The sequence below is a fragment of the Nicotiana tomentosiformis genome, chromosome 7, assembly GCF_000390325.3.
Source record: "Nicotiana tomentosiformis chromosome 7, ASM39032v3, whole genome shotgun sequence".
NCBI classification, from domain to species: domain Eukaryota; kingdom Viridiplantae; phylum Streptophyta; class Magnoliopsida; order Solanales; family Solanaceae; genus Nicotiana; species Nicotiana tomentosiformis.
In genome coordinates, this window is record NC_090818.1 from 9992161 (window position 1) to 10011111 (window position 18951).

At 39.0% G+C, this 18951-nt stretch overlaps 1 long non-coding RNA gene across 1 annotated transcript; it reads left to right on the top strand.

The window, feature by feature from the left end:
* The first annotated feature begins 15955 nt into the window (after positions 1-15955).
* On the top strand, positions 15956-16889 carry LOC104091072 (uncharacterized). Its single transcript, XR_004505664.2, has 2 exons — positions 15956-16248; positions 16505-16889. It is a non-coding gene; the product is annotated as an uncharacterized lncRNA (long non-coding RNA).
* Positions 16890-18951: the final 2062 nt, after the last annotated feature.

An 18951-nucleotide genomic window follows, 5' to 3' on the forward strand; every position in this document is an offset into this window, starting at 1 on the left:
CTACATCTCAGGCCGGGGGAGGGGCATAGACTCCCGCAGCCCGCACCCCTGAGCAGAGGGTCCAGGTTGATCAGGCCCCAGAGTATATTTCTATGCCCCCAGTGGCTCCGGTTTAGCATGAGATCAGGGTAGCTGCTTCTGAGGCAGATCAGCTCAGACTTGAGAGGTACAAGAAGTACCACCCACCTACTTTCAGCGGACAAGCTTCAGATGATGCTTTGGGTTTTCTTGAGGAGTGTCATCGTATTCTCTGCACTATGGGCATTGTGGAGACGAATGGGGTTTCTTTCACCACTTTCCAGCTGAGGGGAGCAGCATATCAGTGGTGGCGTGCCTATGAGCTGAGTAGTCCGGACGAGGTAGCCTCACTCACTTGGACTCACTTTTCAGAGATGTTCTTGCGTGAGTATGTTCCTCAGAGCCTCAAGGATGCTTGGCGCACAGAGTTCGAGCAGTTGCGTCACGGTTCTATGACTGTATCGGAGTATGCAGTCCGTTTCAGTGGGTTAGCTTGCCATGCACCAGCTCTGATTGCTACAGTCAGAGAGAGGGTTCGTCGTTTCATTGAGGGACTCCACCCCAGTATTCGGACCAGTATGGCTAGGGAGTTAGAGATGGACATCATTTATCAGCAGGCAGTGAGCATTGCTAGGAGAGTGGAGGGTATGTTCGCCCGGGACCGAGAGGAGTGAGAGGCCAAGAGGTCTCGAGAGACTGGTCATTATTCAGGAGCTCATGCACCAGCAGCACGCTATGGTAGGGGTTTTGTGAGTCGCCCTGTTCATTCAGCTCTTCCAGCAACCAGCGGTGTCCCAGCTCCTCCTAGACCTCAGAAGCCCTATTATGCACCGCCAGTATCCAGTATGCCTCCTACTCGAGGTGCTATTACCGGCCAGTCCAACAGGCCAGGTCCGAGTCAGTCTCAGCCGCCGCGTCCTCCGAGAGGTTGTTTTGAGTGTGGTGACACTCGTCACCTGGTTAGAGATTGCCCCAGAGCCAGGAGGGGTGCACCTCCACAGACTTATCAGCCTCCACGTGCTCCGCCAGGTACTCCGGCCATTCTTCCAGCACCAGCTTCTACCCCACCTCCTCAGCCAGCTCGAGGTAGAGGTCGGAGAGGCCGAGGTCACCCTAGAGGGGGAGGCCAGGCCAGGTACTATGCCCTTCCAGCCCGTTCAGAGGCCGTTGCTTCAGATTCAGTTATCACAGGTGTCGTCTCCTTCTGTCATAGGGATTCATCAGTATTATTTGACCCAGGCTCTACGTATTCTTATGTGTCTTCTTATTTTGCCCCACATTTGGGGATATCTAGGGATTCATTGAGATCTCATGTTTATGTATCTACTCCCGTGGGAGATTCTCTCGTTGTGGACCGCGTATATCGATCGTGTTTGATTGCGCTTAGTGGATTTGAGACCAAAGTCGATTTATTATTTCTCAGTATGGTAGTTTTTGATGTTATCTTGGGCATAGACTGGTTGTCGCCCCATTATACTATTCTTGATTGTAACGCTAAGACCGTGACCCTGGCTATGCCAGGTTTGCCGAGATTAGAGTGGAGAGGTACCTTAGAGTATACTCCTCGCAGGGTCGTTTCATTTCTTAAAGCTCAGCAAATGGTTGAGAAGGGGTGTGATGCATATTTGGCCTATGTGAGAGATGTTAGTATTGATACCCCTACAATTGAGTTAGTTCCAGTAGTGAGGGACTTCCCAGATGTGTTTCCAGCTGATCTTCCGGGCATGCCGCCCGACAGAGATATTAATTTTGGCATTGATTTGTTGCCGGGCACTTAGCCCATATCTATTCCTCCATATCGTATGGCTCCTCCTGAATTAAAGGAGTTAAAAGAGCAGTTGCAGGAGTTGCTTGATAAGGGCTTCATTCGTCCCAGTGTGTCACCTTGGGGTGCTCCGGTCTTATTTGTAAAGAAGAATGATGGTTCTATGCGTATGTGTATTGATTATCGGCAGTTGAACAAGGTTACAGTGAAAACCAGGTATCCTTTGCCTCGCATTGATGATTTATTTGATCAGTTACAGGGTGCCAGGGTGTTTTCCAAGATTGACTTGCGTTCTGGCTATCATCAGTTGAAGATTCGGGAGCCGGATATCCCGAAGACTGCTTTCAGGACCAGATTTGGTCACTATGAGTTTCTTGTCATGTCATTTGGGCTGACCAATGCCCCAACAGCCTTTATGCATTTGATGTACAGTGTATTCCGGCCTTATCTTGATTCCTTCGTCATTGTGTTATTGACGACATCCTGATATATTCCCGGTCTTGGGAAGATCATGAGCAGCACCTAAGGACCGTGCTTCAGACTTTGAGGGAGAAGAGGTTGCATGCAAAATTTTCTAAGTGTGAATTTTGGCTTAATTCAGTGGCATTCTTGGGCCACATAGTGTCTTATGATGGGATCAAGGTAGATCCGAAGAAGGTGGAGGCAATGCAGAGTTGGCCTAGACCGTCATCAGCTACGGAGATCCGCAGTTTCCTTGGTTTGGCGGGGTATTACCGTCACTTTGTGGAGGGATTTTCATCCATTACAGCACCTATAACAGGCTGACCCAGAAGGGTGCTCCGTTCAGGTGGACCGAGGAGTATGAGTAGAGCTTTCAGAAGCTCAAGGCAGCTTTGACTACAACCCCAGTATTTGTATTGCCTACAGGTTCAGGGTCATACACTGTCTATTGTGATGCCTCGAGGATTGGCCTTGGAGCAGTATTGATGCAGGACGGTAGGGTGATTGCCTACGCGTCTAGACAGTTGAAGGTGCATGAGAAGAATTATCCAGTTCATGATCTCGAGTTAGTAGCTATTGTTCATGCCCTGAAGATCTGGCGTCATTATTTATACGGTGTTCCCTGTGAGATTTACACTGATCACCGGAGTTTGTAGTACTTGTCCAGGCAGAAGGACCTTAATTTGCGTCAGCAGAGGTGGTTGGAGCTACTTAAAGACTATGATATCACTATATTATACCACCCGGGGAAGGCCAATGTAGTGGCCGACACCTTGAGTCGCTGAGCAGAGAGTTTGGGGAGCTTGGCATATCTTCCAGCAGCTGAGAGGCCCTTAGCCTTGTATGTTCAGGCCTTAGCCAACCAGTTCATGAGATTGGATATTTCAGAGCCTAGCCGGGTATTAGCTTGTATGGTTGCTCGGTCTTCTCTTTATGACAGTGTTAGGGAGCGCCAGTATAATAATCCTCATCTTCTAGTTCTTCAGGACAGGGTTCGGCGAGGTGATGCCAGAGATGTGACTATTGGTGATGACGGTGTGATGAGGATGCAGGGCTGGATCTGTGTGCCCAATGTAGATGGGCTTTGGGAGTTGATTCTTGAGGAGGCCCATAGCTCGCGGTACTCCATTTATCCGGGTGCCGCGAAGATGTACCAGGACTTGAGGCAGCACTATTAGTGGGAAGAATGAAAAAGGACATAGTTGGGTTTGTGGCCAAGTGTCTCAACTGTCAGCAGGTTAAATATGAGCATCAGAGACCGGGTGGATTACTTCAGAGGTTAGAGATCCCAGAGTGGAAGTGGGAGCGGATCACCATGGACTTTGTGGTTGGACTTCCTTGGAATTTGAGGAAGTTCGATGCTATTTGGGTGATCGTGGATCGGCTGACCAAGTCAGCCCATTTCATTCCGGTGCTGACTACATACTCTTCGGAGAGATTGGCTGATATTTATATCAGAGAGATTGTCCGCCTTCATGGTATTCCAGTATCCATCATTTCAGACAAAGGTACACAGTTCACATCATGGTTTTGGAGAGCCGTACAGCAGGAGTTGGGTACTAGGGTGGAGTTGAGCACAACCTTTCACCCTTAGACAGATGGGCAGTCCGAGCGCACAATTCAGATTCTTGAGGATATACTCCGTGCTTGTGTGATGGAGTTTGGAGGGTCATGGGACCTATACTTGCCACTTGCAGAGTTTGCTTACAACAACAGTTACCAGTCCAACATTCAGATGGCACCGTATGAGGCTTTGTATGGTAGGCGGTGCCGGTCCCCAGTGGGATGGTTTGAGCCGGGCGAAGCCCGATTATTGGGTACAGATTTGGTCCAGGATGCCCTGGATAAGGTGAAGGTAATTCAGGAGAGACTTCGCACAGCCTAGTCCAGGCAGAAGAGTTATGCAGACCGTAAGGTTCATAATTTAGCATTTATGGTTGGTGAGCGGGTCTTGCTTCGGGTATCGCCTATGAAGGGTGTCATGAGGTTCGGGATGAAGGGCAAGCTGAGCCCGAGGTTCATTGGTCCTTTTGAGATATTGCGGCGAGTTGGGAAGGTTGCTTATGAGCTTTCCTTGCCTCCCAGTCTAGCAGGAGTTTACCCGGTATTCCACGTGTCTATGCTCCGGAAGTATCACGGTGATCCGACTCATGTATTGGATTTCAGCTCTGTCCAGTTGGACAAAGATCTATCTTATGTTGAGGAGCTAGTAGCCATTTTGGACAGGCAGGTCAGAAAGCTCAGGTCAAAAAATATTGCTTCAGTAAAGGTCAAGTGGAGGGGTCAGCCAGTCGAGGAGGCGACTTGGGAGACCGAGCAGGATATGCGCAGCCAGTACCCTCATCTTTTCACAGTTTCAGGTATGTCTTTATACTCGTTCGAGAACGAACGATTGTTTTAAGAGGGGGAGGATGTAACAACTCGGCCGGTGGTTTTGAGAGTAATAGCCCCGATCCCCTATTAACTGCTTTCCCTAAATCGTTTTCTACTATTGTGACTTGCCGGGATGATTGGTTTTGAGTTTCGCAGTGTGTTGGGACACTTAGTCCCTAAATGAGAGCTTCAGCTTTAGGATTTGGACCGTAGTCGAAACTATGTAAAGACGACTCCGGAATAGAATTTCGTCGGTTCCGTTAGCTCTGTTAGGTGATTTTGGGTTTAGGAGCATGTCCGGAATGTGTTTTAGGGGTCTGTAGTAGATTTAGGCTTGAATTGGCAGAACCTAGTTTTTCGGCGATTTCGGCCGATAGTGGAAACTTTGATATCGAGCTCGGAATGGAATTCCGTAAGTGGCTGTAGGTTCGTAATATCATATGTGAAATGCGTGTAAAATTTGAGGTCATTCGGACTAGATTTGATGTGGGTCGGGCTCGTTTGTAGAATTTGGAAAACTTTAAATTCTTAGGTTTGAATCCGTGATTAATTCATGATTTTGGTGTTGTTCGACATGGTTTAAAGGCTCAACTAAGTTCATAAGGTGTTTTAGGATTGGTTGGTATATTTGGTTGAGGTCCCGGGGGCCTCGGGTGTGTTTCGGATGCTTAACGGGTGAAAACTTAGACTTAGAGGAATTTCTGAACTTTGCTGGTTCTGGTATTTTCGCACCTGCGGAAAAGAGACTGCAGGTGCGCGAGCCGCACATGCAGAGATGGAAGCACAGATGCGATAAATCGAGAGTTGGCCTGGGGTCGCAGGTGCGAGGAAGTTTCCGCATCTGCGATGCCCGCAAATGCGCAAGGATGTTCGCACATACGCAAGATGCGCAGAAGCGGAAGGGACTTCGCAGGCGCGAGGGCGCAAATGCGGCCCTTTCATCGCAGGTGCGAAGGTAGAGGGGGAAAGTGAGTTGTGCATATGCGCAAGTTTTCCGCACAAGCGCACCCGCAGGTGCGAGCCCAGGTTCCGCAGCTGCGGAAATACCTGAGCAGCGATTAAAACCGAAGGGCTTCGCGATTTGTTTTATCATTTTTGGCTTTGCAAACTCGGGTTGGGGCGATTTTTGAGAGCATTTTCGAGGAATTTCTTGAGGTAAGTTCCTTGTGCTTATTTTTGGTTAATAATCTTGCCTTGCCATGTATTTTTCCACCCAGTTAATGTGTATTTAAGGTGGAAATTGAAAGTTGGAGACTAGGGATTTGGAGTTTGAATTGTAGATTGGAGGACCATTTAGTGTCGGATTTTAGTAAATTTGATATGGTTAGACTCGTGAGTGAATGAGCTTTTTAGTTTCGTGAATTTTGTCGGGTTTCGAGACGTGGGCCCCGGGGGCCGGGTTTGAGTCAATTTTGGGTTTTGGCCTAATTCTGTAGTTTTTCTTGTGGGGTTCATTCCATTAGCGCGTATTGATGGTATTGTACTATTTTGAATAGATTCGGGCCATTTAGAGTCGGATACTCGTGGCAAGAACGTGATATCAAGTTGATATGAGCGGTTCGAGGTAAATGGCTTGCCTAACCATGTGTTGGGGACTTTCCCCTTAGGATATCTTGATATTATTTGGTGTGTGGGCGCCGTGTACGTGAGGTGACGAGTACGTACACGGGCTATTATTGCAAAAATCATGTTTAACCTTTTTAAATCATAAATTGCTTCTCTTATTAATTGTACTAATATGTTTAATTGTGTAGTTTAGACTAGAAAAGCATGCTTACGTGTTTTAACTGCCTAATTGACATTCTGTGCGTCATGTTCATTTTAGTCCTTATTTGCCTTATCTGTGTCCAGTATAAACTGTATAACTCGATGTCATACCTGTCATTTTATCTTGCATTGCATATTTAAATTAGGACTACGGACGTATTCCAGGAGATCCCCATGTACTGCATATTTACTTTGGGACTACGGACGTATTCCGGGAGATCCCCCTGTACTGCATATTTACTTTAGGACTACGGACGTATTCCGGGAGATCCCCCATATACTGTATATTTACTTTGGGACTACGGACGTATTCTGGGAGATCCCCCAGCACTGCATATTTACTTTGGGACTACGGACGTATTTTGGGAGATTCCCCTGTACTGCATATTCTTTTGAAACTACGGGATCCCGAGAGATTTCCCACTGTGTTTACCTTGTTTTAAGCCAAGGGCTCCCTTAACTGTTAAATTTTCGAGAATTTCTTTAACTTTGTTACCGTAAATTCTACTTATATCTTTTACTGTTTAATTTATTATATTTTCTCTGGTAGGGCCTTGACCTGACCTCGTCACTACTCGACCGAGGTTAGGTTTGGCACTTACTGGGTACCATTGTGGTATACTCATGCCCTTCCCTGCACATGTTTTCGTGTGCAGATCCAGGTGCGAGCTATCAGCCTCGGGGTTAGTACGTGCTGCTGATTCTAGGAGACTTCAAGGTACCTCTGCTTGCGTCCGCAGATCTTCGGAGTCCCCTTCTACTCCCTCGTCTAGAGATTTTCCTTATTATCTTCAGACTTTTGTATAAAGCTACATAGATTATAGCAGCTTGTGACTTAGTGATATTCCGGGTCTTGAGAAATTATTTTGTATATGTCGAATGGTACTACTCTTGGCTATTTAAAATATACTGTTTATCTTAAAAATGTTGTGTTTTCTTTATATTTTCCGTAATATTAGGCTTACCTAGTCATAAAGACTAGGTGCCATCACGACACCTTACGGAGGGTTAATTTGGGTCGTGACAAAGAGGAACCCCATCCACTTAATCATCCTCAATGTCCACATCATCCAAAGCAATATTTTCGAACTCATTGTTTGCCATGGTTATACCTACTATTTCTCAAACACGTTAATAACACGGAAGAAAAAGAAGATATTCCAAAAACACACTCAAATATAAAGCTAACACTATTTTTAACTCCCCGACAACGAAGCCAAAAATTGATCGCGTCCAAATGCACACCTCTAACAAGGTATGAAATGGTCGATTGTAATTATAGTAACCCAACAAAGAGTCGGGGTCGAATCCACAGGAAGCTAGATGAGAGTTAGTGGTATATATTCTAATGCGTGAAATTGAATTATCTTAATTTTCACTTCCACAAAAAGTGTTTTGTTTCTATTTCTAATTTTACACTAAAGTTTGCAGAATAAAGAAATAAGACTAGGATAGTTGTTTTTGATGTTTTTCAAATTGATAAAAAGTCTAGGGTTGTGACCATCACCTAGGTGTTTACCTAATGGGATAAAAACCTTAATGCTTATTTTGTTGATCGGGATGTATTATAGCTATCAACTCTCAATTACCCACTCAATACCCCTCGGTCAGGGAATGGTTTTTCTCAATCTGACTTTCTCAAGACCAAATGGGTATCACACAATACAGTTGATAGATGCTCAAGTCGGGTTATTACTATCTCTAGGTTGAACCCTTTAATTGGGTTAATCAATCTCTCGATTGACCCAATTCCTTGTTAGCCAAGTTTTCCTACACTAAGTCTCTCTTTCTCAAGTAAAGACTAAGTCAAATATGCATGAACTAATATTTGCAACCATTAATTTCACAAATCAAAGCATGAACTAGGTTAAATAATAAATACCCAATCATAAACAAGCACTAATTTAATTGCCCATAAGGTTAACACATTAGGGTTGGGTCACAACCCTAGTAAAAACCTAGCTACTCATGCTTGGGTTTAAAGAAAAAGAAGAAGAAAGATTAATTAAACTCATAATGTAGACTTACAATGATAAAATCTATTGTAAATTACACCAAAATAAAGAAAACTTCCAAAAGAGGCAAAGAAAAACGGCTACAGAACTTGTTGATGTCAAAACTTGACCTAATTTTATGAGGCCGCAGAATTCTTCATCTAGCAGGAGCTGGGATTCTAAGGCCGCACAATTCTGAACTACGGCTGCGAGGAAATATTTTTGCGTTCTGCAGATTTAGCACCGCGGCCGCAAAGCCCTCTTCTACCGTCCGTAATAGTATGATTGCAGCCGCAAGACAATCTTCTGCGGTCGCACAAATCTTATGCGGACCGCAATTCAATGAAGCTCTGGATTGGCGTTTATGTCATCTCTCTGATCGTGGTCTTGAGCCCTTCTTTTGCGGCCGCATAATTCATGTTAAGGGAATTCTGCTTACCGCAGTTTCTTCTGCGGCCACAAAATTCCTTTTGCGGACCGCACTTTGTATGCTTCTTTGCCCTTTTGTTGCATTGTGCTCAGATTACTCCTCTTTGAACCAAATTTCATCTCGGGAGTCCAACTTCCAATATTCCTGCAATTTTGTACATTTCATTAGTTTCAGGAACGCAATTCAATACTTTTAGACTAAAACAAAAACTAAAAGGTGCTAATAAGTAGTCAAAATTCCCACGTATCACATACCTCTCTCGTTCCGGTGAGTCCCCGTTCTCGATCAGGGTGGGCCCTCTTCATAGAGGGATAAAGATGCAGCTGTGGTCCTGGCATATGGGAGATGACATTCCCGATTAGGTTGTGAAGCCGCGAGATCTTTTCTGACATCATTTCTTCGATCTTTCCTGGATTCTGCCTGCACCGAAGTCAGTCGATGGGTTGGCGCATTGAGGTCGTCCTCGTCTGCTCGGAGTTCGGCGCAACATGCATTATGTATTTCGTCCCAAGTTGTTGGGGGTACTTCATAAGCTGACTCAATAACTTTCTTGTTGCCCTTTAACCATTTCTGCTTAACCCATTTTGGAAAGCTGCGACGGCTATCCCTTCCGATGCATTCGGTAAGGTTATTCTTACTCGGTTGAATCGGGCGAGGAAGTCCCTAAATCCCTCTCCCGGTGACTATTTGATAGCGAATATGTCATTTACTCTCGCCTTTACCTTTTTGGCCCCAGCATGAGCCGTAACGAACATGTCAGCTATTTCTTTGAATATTTCGATGGAACGCGCGGGCAGCTGCGAATACCACGTTAACGCTTCTCCAGTGAGGGTCTCGTCAAATTTTTTCAGCAAAATTGAGGGTACTTATTTTTTGGCGAGGTCATTGCCTTTCACAGCGGTGACATAGTGGGTCACATGGTCCTCGGGGTTGGTCGTGCTGTCATATATTTTCAAGTAGGGCGGCATTTGAAAGGTCTTTGGTATGGCGTGTGGTGCGGCAGCGGCGCTATATGGATCCTCTATGAACCGACTGACGTCTCTCTTAGGCAAGAGCTTGGGAGCGCCTGGTATTTTATTGACCCTTTATTGGTGTTCTCTCATTTGGTCCTGAAGTAGTTACTCTCATTTTCCATTTCTTCCATCCTTTTCAGAACGGCCGTGAGAGCGTCGTCACCTGCTTTGCTAACAACTTTGTGAGTAATACCTGTCGTTGCGGGAAGATGATGAAGTTGATCGTGTTGCTCTTCCACTGGTGGTATAACACAAGTTCTTGCATTTTCTGTGGCCGTATCCCGAACGGGCTTATGGAGGATGCTAGTTAGCGTATCAGTTAGCCAGGCCTCAAGGAGCTTCTTTATTGCTGGCGGCGCCTCCTCTACCGCGGATGTGGAGGCTGTCTTACCAAGAGATTTTGTGATACTGCAGTGGGGAGGGGGTGACCCACCTCGCCTATGGGAGGCATTGGGCGTTGTGTCCTCGTCCACTGCTTCAGAGCTCTCATGGATGATGTTCATGAGGTTGGTTGGGAGATCGCTCATTATTCTCGTTCTTTTCTTCTCTATTACCTGCCATATTAGATCTATATAATAGAGAGAAAAAAAAGATTCTCGTTCTTGTTTTGTTGTTTTTTTTTTACATTAGTGACTAGTGTCAGTTATAGATCTAGAAGGAACTAAAATAGTTAAGTAGATAAACCCCACGGATAACGTCAAATTGTTTGACCAAAAAGTATACCTTTCGGCTAAACTATTAAATTTATGTAATAGCGGGTTAAATCTAGTTAATGATAATAATTCTAGATGCGAGTCTTGAAAACGTGTGTGAGATGGGACAAATCCAATGAAGTGTTGACAATGATAAGCACAAAACGTTCATAAAGAATGAGCAATAATAGAGAATGTAACTAGCAATAAATAGCTATAAATGATATTTAAGTAAATAGGAGGAATGATTCACCCAATAAAGGATGGATTAGACGAATGCTCCTCCTGACAATGATGAATGACAGATAAATCCAAGATTTGTTCGGACTATTCTCGTATCTGGTATAAAAGTATGGAATAATATGGGTAAGAATCTTGATAAAAGGTAGTCTTTGTATCTTTACAAGAGAGAGAATTTTCTTCTCAAAAAGTGTTCCTATCAAGTGAATATTACATGCCCTTTTTTTCCTCCCACCTTTCCTATTTATTTGAGACATGTATCTAACAAACCCTAATAGTACAAGTGCAGAGAATATTCACTAACATATTCTCTTTAATATTCTATTTCAAAAACTAGCCGTTGCTGTTCTGTCAACGATGCTCGACATCAGCCATTGTTGCCATCTTTACCACGAACCTCGTTGTTCTCTGGCCGACCTCGACTGATTCTTTCCTTAGTGCTGTATTATCCTAAATATTTTAGAGCGGATTTTGACTTATACACTGTTGGTCTCCGTGTTGGCAGTGCTGAAACGTAAAATTACGAATTCTGCTGAGAGGTGAGACTTGCTTTTGCTAAAAAAAATCATGTTCCTTGTTGTATGCTACTCTGGTGACAAGTTCGACTTGATTCTTTTAGTTAGCTTTATGTTTCATCTTGATAAATCTTATGGCTCTGCTTGGATTATTAACTGACATATAACGAACTACATATATGAGTTAAGTTTTTAGTTAAAGTGGACTTAGGATTTATGGCAATTCGATACTATAAATGATTTCAGGATGAGGTGCCTCTTTTTGGTTTTAATATTTAAAAAGCGATAACCAACTGCTTCACATATTTTACTTCGGAGTTTTGCTTCTTTAGCATATTGTTCTATTTGTCTTTTCAGCATTTCCAACATAAGGTCTGCGGCAAATGTGATATCTAAAGAATCTTACGTAGAAATGTTTTTATAGCACATACACAATTGCCAGGTTCTTATCTGACAGATACAGAACTACATATGACATTGCACATAGAAGGCAATTTAAGAATACAGAAATGGATGAAAATCTTCTAACTCATATTACAGTCAATGAGACTGTAGTTCATTTGTGCTAAAAACTATGACATGGATTTTTGCAAATGATTGTAAACAGTTAAGCACACATCAAGTCCGCTCGATAGTGGTGCAGTTGTCGAGACTTTTGACTAAAGAATACTTGTGCTTCAATAATATCACGATCCAATTTCACCTATAAATCGTGATGGCGCCCAACATCACAGCTAGACAAGTCAACTAGTGAATTAAACATATACTTCCTCTTTTCATAAATTTTCGAGTAATTAAACTCTTTTTAGTTGCAAGATTTAAGGAACATATAAAAGGTTCTGATTAAATAAAGATCAAGAAAATAATTCAAATCGCAATTCTACTAGTGTGTGTGCCAAGACCTGGTGTCACAAGTATGAGCATCTAATAAATTATACAAACTTTTAACCACTGTCCGAATATGAAATAGACAGAATACAAAATACAAGAGAGAGACTCAAGGGCTGCAGAACGACTCAAGAAGCAGCTCACCACTAAGTCTCAGGGTATCTGGGGTATGCTCCGGTAGGATCACCTGTCGCACCTATCTCAATTCCTGCACAAAAAGTGTAGCAAGCGTAACATGAGTACGTAAACAACGTGTACCCAGTAAGTATCAAGTCTAATCTAGAAGAAGTAGTGACGAGATGTCGACTTTGACACACTATGGGTCAATAATATTAAAATAGAATTATTTAAATAGACATGGTTTATGTGAATAACAATAATTTTCTTAACAAGCGGAAATAAATAATTCTTTCAAATTCAATAATTTTCAATTTATCAATTCGCTTCACAAGTTGCAATAAAATGTCAAGGTATCGTGTAATTATTATTATTAGGCACGATTTCTACCGAGGTCATACGGCCCGATCCAGAGTGTCGTTTACACTGCCGAGGAACGTGCGACACAATCCATAGATGCATCTATACTGCCGAGGCGTTCGGCCCGCTCCACAAGAAATGAGGATATTTTCTTATGAACCTCCGGAATGAGAAGTTATTATAAGGCTAACACATAAGGATGTACAATTTCTATTAACAATCAAATAATTTGCACAAAAATTAAAGTATGTGAAATTTTGGTCTTTTACTATTTCCTCTAACTATTTATAATATAATTTCAGTATTTTAATTAAATAAAAGATGCAATTATCACAAGTAATTTATGATTTGAGTCCTAAACTACCCGGACACAGCATAATTAGTAGCTACGCACAGACTCTCGTCACCTCGTGCGTACGTAGCCCCCACAATTTGCAACGATTATTAATTTAAATCACCTATGGGGTAAATTCCCTCTTACAAGTTTATACAAGAGACTTACCTTGTCTCAAAGTCCACTTCCCGATCACAACGTCACGTTAAAGTCTCAATTCTATGCCGAAAAATTCGAAACTATCCAAATGTTATACAAAATAATTAATACATGCTTAATAATTCAAAATTAGACTATTAAATTAATTATCCGACCCAAAATGGTAAAATTTTTAAAATTCACCCCGGGCCCACTTGCCCGGATTCCGAAAATTTTTGGAGAAAATCGTCACCCATAACATCAAGAACTCAAATATACAATTTTCATTTAATTTCATAACCATTTTCGTGGTTAAAATCTCATTTTTATCAAAACCTAGATTTTTCATCTAAACCCTTGATTTTCACGATTTACAAGTTATAATCTACCCATAATCTATGTATTTAACTCAAAGTGTGTAGGATTAACTTACCTTCAAGTTGCTAGTTGAAATCCCCTCTCAAAAAGCTCCAAAATCGCCCAAGAATGGAAAAAATGGGGTTAAAAATGGTGGAATCCCATTTTTAAGACATTCTGTCCGGTACAGTGAACCCCTTCTTCGCGAACGCGGTCAGTGCTTCGCGTTCGCGAACACTACAATATTATGCATATATAGCTACGAAATCTTAGCTATAGATTTAAAAATCGTGGCTAGTACCTATCAATAGCCACAAAAATTCAAATTCTATGGCTATTTACAAATTTATAAAATTTCTTAGCCACAAAAATTAAATTGGCAAAGCTAGTTTCTTATTTTTGCTATAATTGCTAACACTCGTAGCAATAATTACCTAAATAGCTACAAATTTATTGCTACAATAAAATTTCGTAGCTAATCATAATTTTTTGCCACATGATAAAAGTTACAGTAGCAATAGTAATCTTTTAGCCATAATAAATTATTTAAAGCAAAAAGTAGTAGCTAAATACGTATTTTTGCTTCAAGTTATAAAAAACTTGTGGCAACAGTTAAATGATATAGCCACAGAGTTATTGCTATAAACAAATTTCATAGCTAATATTAGTTTTAACTACGAGTTAAACTTACTGTAGCAATAGTAACCTTTTAGCCATAACAAGTTATTTAAAATAAAATACTATAGTTAAACAAATATTTTTTGCTTCAAGTACTAAATTACCGTGGCAACAATTAGTTTAATAGCTACAGTTATTTGCATGACCAGATGATATAGCCACAAATTTATTTTTGAGATAAAATTCCGTAGCTAATTATTATTTTTTGCCACAAGTTAAAACTTGCTATAGCAATAGTAATCTTTTAGCCACATAAAATTACCTAAAACAAAGTCCTGTAGCTAAATAAATATTTTTGCTTCAAATTACCCGTACAAAAAAATAGTTAGCTTAACAATTACATAGATAGAACAGAATATCTAATTATCTATCACTAACATTATTATTCATATAAATTTTTATATAATTTTCATATATCTAGATACATTTAGAATTACTAATTTAATATGTTTAATATCTAAGTTCATTGGAAAACTAATTATATTATATTTCTTATTAAATAAGTGTTACTTATAAGCCAATTATAAATAAAAATAATGAAATTATATCTAATTAATGATGGAATAATCAATTATATAGTAAAATTTAAACAACCATAATGTTGTACCACTTACATTCTATAGAAAATTATTTATATTAATCTATACAATAATATATTATAATGATATGGTCCATTACTATCTCAAAAATTTATTAATTATCATAAATTAAATTATATACTGAATCTAAAAATAGAGATTTTTATATGATACAAAAGGGAACACCTTTCTTATGACTATTATATTATATGTTATAATACTTACATAATTTTAATACTATTAATTTTATTTCAAAAATGTTAAAAATTTAATGTGCTCGGTATAAGAGTGTATAACAAAAATAACTAGTGTATCACAATTAAAAACAAAAAACGTATTACTTTTAAGCTTCAAATATAATTAAAAAATAATGAAATTATATCTAATTAATGTGTGAATAACTAATTATATAGTAGTTTTAAACGACTATAAACTTGTACCACTTATATTATATAGTAAATTATATATATTTAATCTAGACAATAAATTACGTTATAATGATATGGTCCTTTACAATTTTAATAACTTATTGATGATCATAAATCAAATTATACGTCAAATCTAAGAATTGAGAATTTAATATGATTCGGAAGGGGATCATGTCTCTCTTGTGATTAGTCTTTTATACTTTATTACATAATTTTTATATTATTAATTTTAGTTGAAAGAGGTAAAGAATTCATTATCGTTGATATAAGAGTGTAAAACAAAAACTAACTAGTGTATTATAATTCAAATATTACCTGTGAGTTTCAAATATAATTAAATAAGTATGCAATAATATTTAGTTAAATTTTAATATATGAGTATAGCAGATTTAAAAAACTATATGCTTGTATTTGTATGTATCTACATTGATCACTAATTATATTCCATTTAAATAAGTTTAAAAGTTATTGATTTAATGGTCTAATACTATTTTAATAACTTAATAATTATCATAAATATAATTAAACAGTAAAAATTAAGAAGCTAATATAATTGAAATATGAGGATATAACAAATCAAAAACAAATATCACATAGGACAGAAAAAATTGTAAAGAACATTGTTTTTACGCAAATAGTTGATTTTTCTATCTTACTTAATGTAAATTCTATATTTATTTTTTTGTTGGCGTCCATAATTTTCTTTCACATATTTGGTTATCTAATTTATTTGCATTTATAGATTTGCCTATATCACCGGAAAAGTAGTACTTTGTATTTTGATTTAAGTAAGAAGTAAAAAAAAAAAATAAAAAGCAAAAATAGGAGCAGTATATAACAAAAAGTAAAGCAATAACAAAGCCAAAACCAAAACCTAATTTCATCCTCACATCTCCCCCTCTAAGCCGCCACCCCCCTCCTCCCACTTTCCCATTTCTCTCTTCCGAGTATATTCATATCTCTAGATTTTAAGATTTTTGAAACTCCTTATATATACTTGACTAAGATTTCTGGGTTAAATTTTGCGGGTTATTCCAACAATTTGATAAATATTATATTTTATTTGTTATAAATATTGCGTGGAAACTTGAAAATTATAAGGTTGTAATATTGGGATGATGATTCCTTAAGAAATTCTTTAAAATGTGTACAGATTCGTTTATTTGTGTTGTTGTTTTGAGTTTTTCCCTTTTGTTATTTGTTAAAAATTCTTGTAAAAGAATATGAAGACATAATTTTTTCTTCTTGAAATTCTATTAGTAGCATTTTTACCAATTAAACTCAATCTTTGTATTATAATTTTCCCTGGGTTTTCTCACCATTTTTGTGCTAATTATTGTTTCTTTTGAATTTACAGGGTGCATTTTAATTCTTGAATGCAAGAAGATCTAGGAGACTTAAGTTATTTCTTCCTTGAATGCAATCGAGTGGCAACATTTTCAATCTCATGATCAATTACTTAGAACTTTTTCTTTTTTGACGTGGAACTCTCTAGAATTTATAGATTAAAGATAAAATATCTAACCCAATGTACATAGTTTGTATTATTTTAGTTTGACAAAATTTAATGTCTAGCCTCCCATTAGCTAGTTTTTATTTTACAGATTTTATTGTGTCTCTTGTAGAGTAATTGTATATTGAGGATGCATCAACTTTAGATATATAATTGTATATTTTAGAATTAACTTTTGGAATTATTCATGTCAGTTTGTATGAAGTAACAGATATCCAGAGCTTATAATGTTTCTAGTTTTTATAAAACAAATTATGCATGGATATGGAATATTTTAAAAAATTAAAAATATTTAGTGAGGTAAAAAATAGCAATGCATTTGCGATGGAAACATTTATTGTCACTAATAAATTAATTTTTTATCACTAATTCAAATATAATTGAAAATCTAGTCAGAAAATAAATATATATAAAAAATTAATCATGGATATTGGTGATGATTTATACCTACAAAATTTTGAATTTGTAGCTAAACATAAATGCTACCCTCCATGGCTAATATGTGAGTACAGCTATATATTAAATTTGTTGTAGCAAAACACATTACATCTTTTGCCACAATATATTCCTTTGTGGCTAGTATAAAAGATAGCTACAAAGTTGGTTTTTGTAACAAAAGAATAAACTCATTAGCTACAAAGATAAATTTTTCGTAGCAATATGTATTAATCCTTAGCCATGAAACATTAAAGTTTGTAGCTAATTTTTAGTTACACTATATTTTGCTACGCATGCTACGGAAAAAAAATATTATAGCTAAAGTGTTTAGCCATGAAATTTTTTGTATTTAGTTACAATATACTTCGTAGCTATATATGCATAATGTTGTAGTGGAAGGCAGAATTTTCCAGCCTTAAAAATACCCTTCGCCAGCGCGACAGGTGTCTCGGGAACGCGAAGGCTTACTGGCCTGCCCTTCGCGAACGCGTGAGCTCCTTCATGAACGTGTAGGGAAATTTTACCCTGGTCCCAGTCCTCATTCGCGAACGCGTAGGCCTGAAGTCCAAGGCTTCGCGAATGCGTCGCCCTCCACGCGAACGCGAAGGGCAATTGCCCAGCTCCCATTTTTCCTTCATCGCGAACGCGAGGGTCCTTCCGCGTTCGCGAAGAAGGAAACCAGAACTAGAATTTCTGGTTTTTCCAACTTAGCTTCGAGTGGTTCAAAACTCACCCAAACCCTCCGGGATCCCGTCCAAATGTGCCAACAAGTCTATAAATATAATACGGACTTGCTTGAACTCTCAAAACACGTAAATCAATAACGAAACTAAGAATCGCACCCCAAAATCGAATTGGATCAAAATATGAACTTCAAGTTTCTAAATTCCTCCGAACGCGCCGAATCATACTTATATTACCTGGAATGACACCGAATTTTGCGTGTAAATCTTAAATCACCATATGAAACTATTCCCAGTCTCGAAATTTTAAACGGATCTCGATTACTCCAAAACCTACTCCAAACCAAATTTAAAGAACCTTGAACCTTTAAATAGCTGATTTTCACTATTAAGCGCTGAAACGCTCCCGGTTTGTCCAAGATCCAATTCGAACATACGCCTAAATCCAAAATCATCATACGAACCTGTTGGAACTGTCAAATTCTGATTCTGGGATCGTTTTCTCAAAATGTTGACCAAAGTCAAACTTGGCCTTTTAAAGCCAAACTAAGGAACCAAATATACCGATTTCAACATGGACCGTTTCAAATCCCGAACCAACCATCCCCACAAGTCATAAATTAGCAAAAGCACATACTGAGAGTCTTATTTAGAGGAACAGAGTTCTAAAAGTCAAAATGACCGGTTGGGTCGTTACAAATAAAGTAATAAAATCGAAAAATTCCCAGGATATTTTGTTTTTATTTTGCTGATCATTAGTCAGAGAATTCCTAGGAGGCTTGGCATAACTGATAAAGTTGTTGCCATATGACCAGGAGGTCACGAGTTCGATACGTAAAAACAGCCTCTTGCATAAATAAAATGAAAGAGAATCAAATGCCTCAACTCTCACCGGATTCATTGCATTACTGCTCCATTTTTAATTTGTTGGTTCGTTTTTAATCTAATAAATAAGAATTATGTAACTAAAAAAAGAATTATTTAACTGAAGAGGTTTTTTTTCAAGGACAAAATGATAACTCAAATTTTAAAGGGTATTATCGTAAACTAACTTTGAAGGTAGGAGCTTCCTACTTTTAATATAATAATTAGTCTATTCAAAGAAATAACTCTGACTGGATGAGGAGCTTTGTTAATTGATTACCCATGAATCATAGGAACTCAACCAAA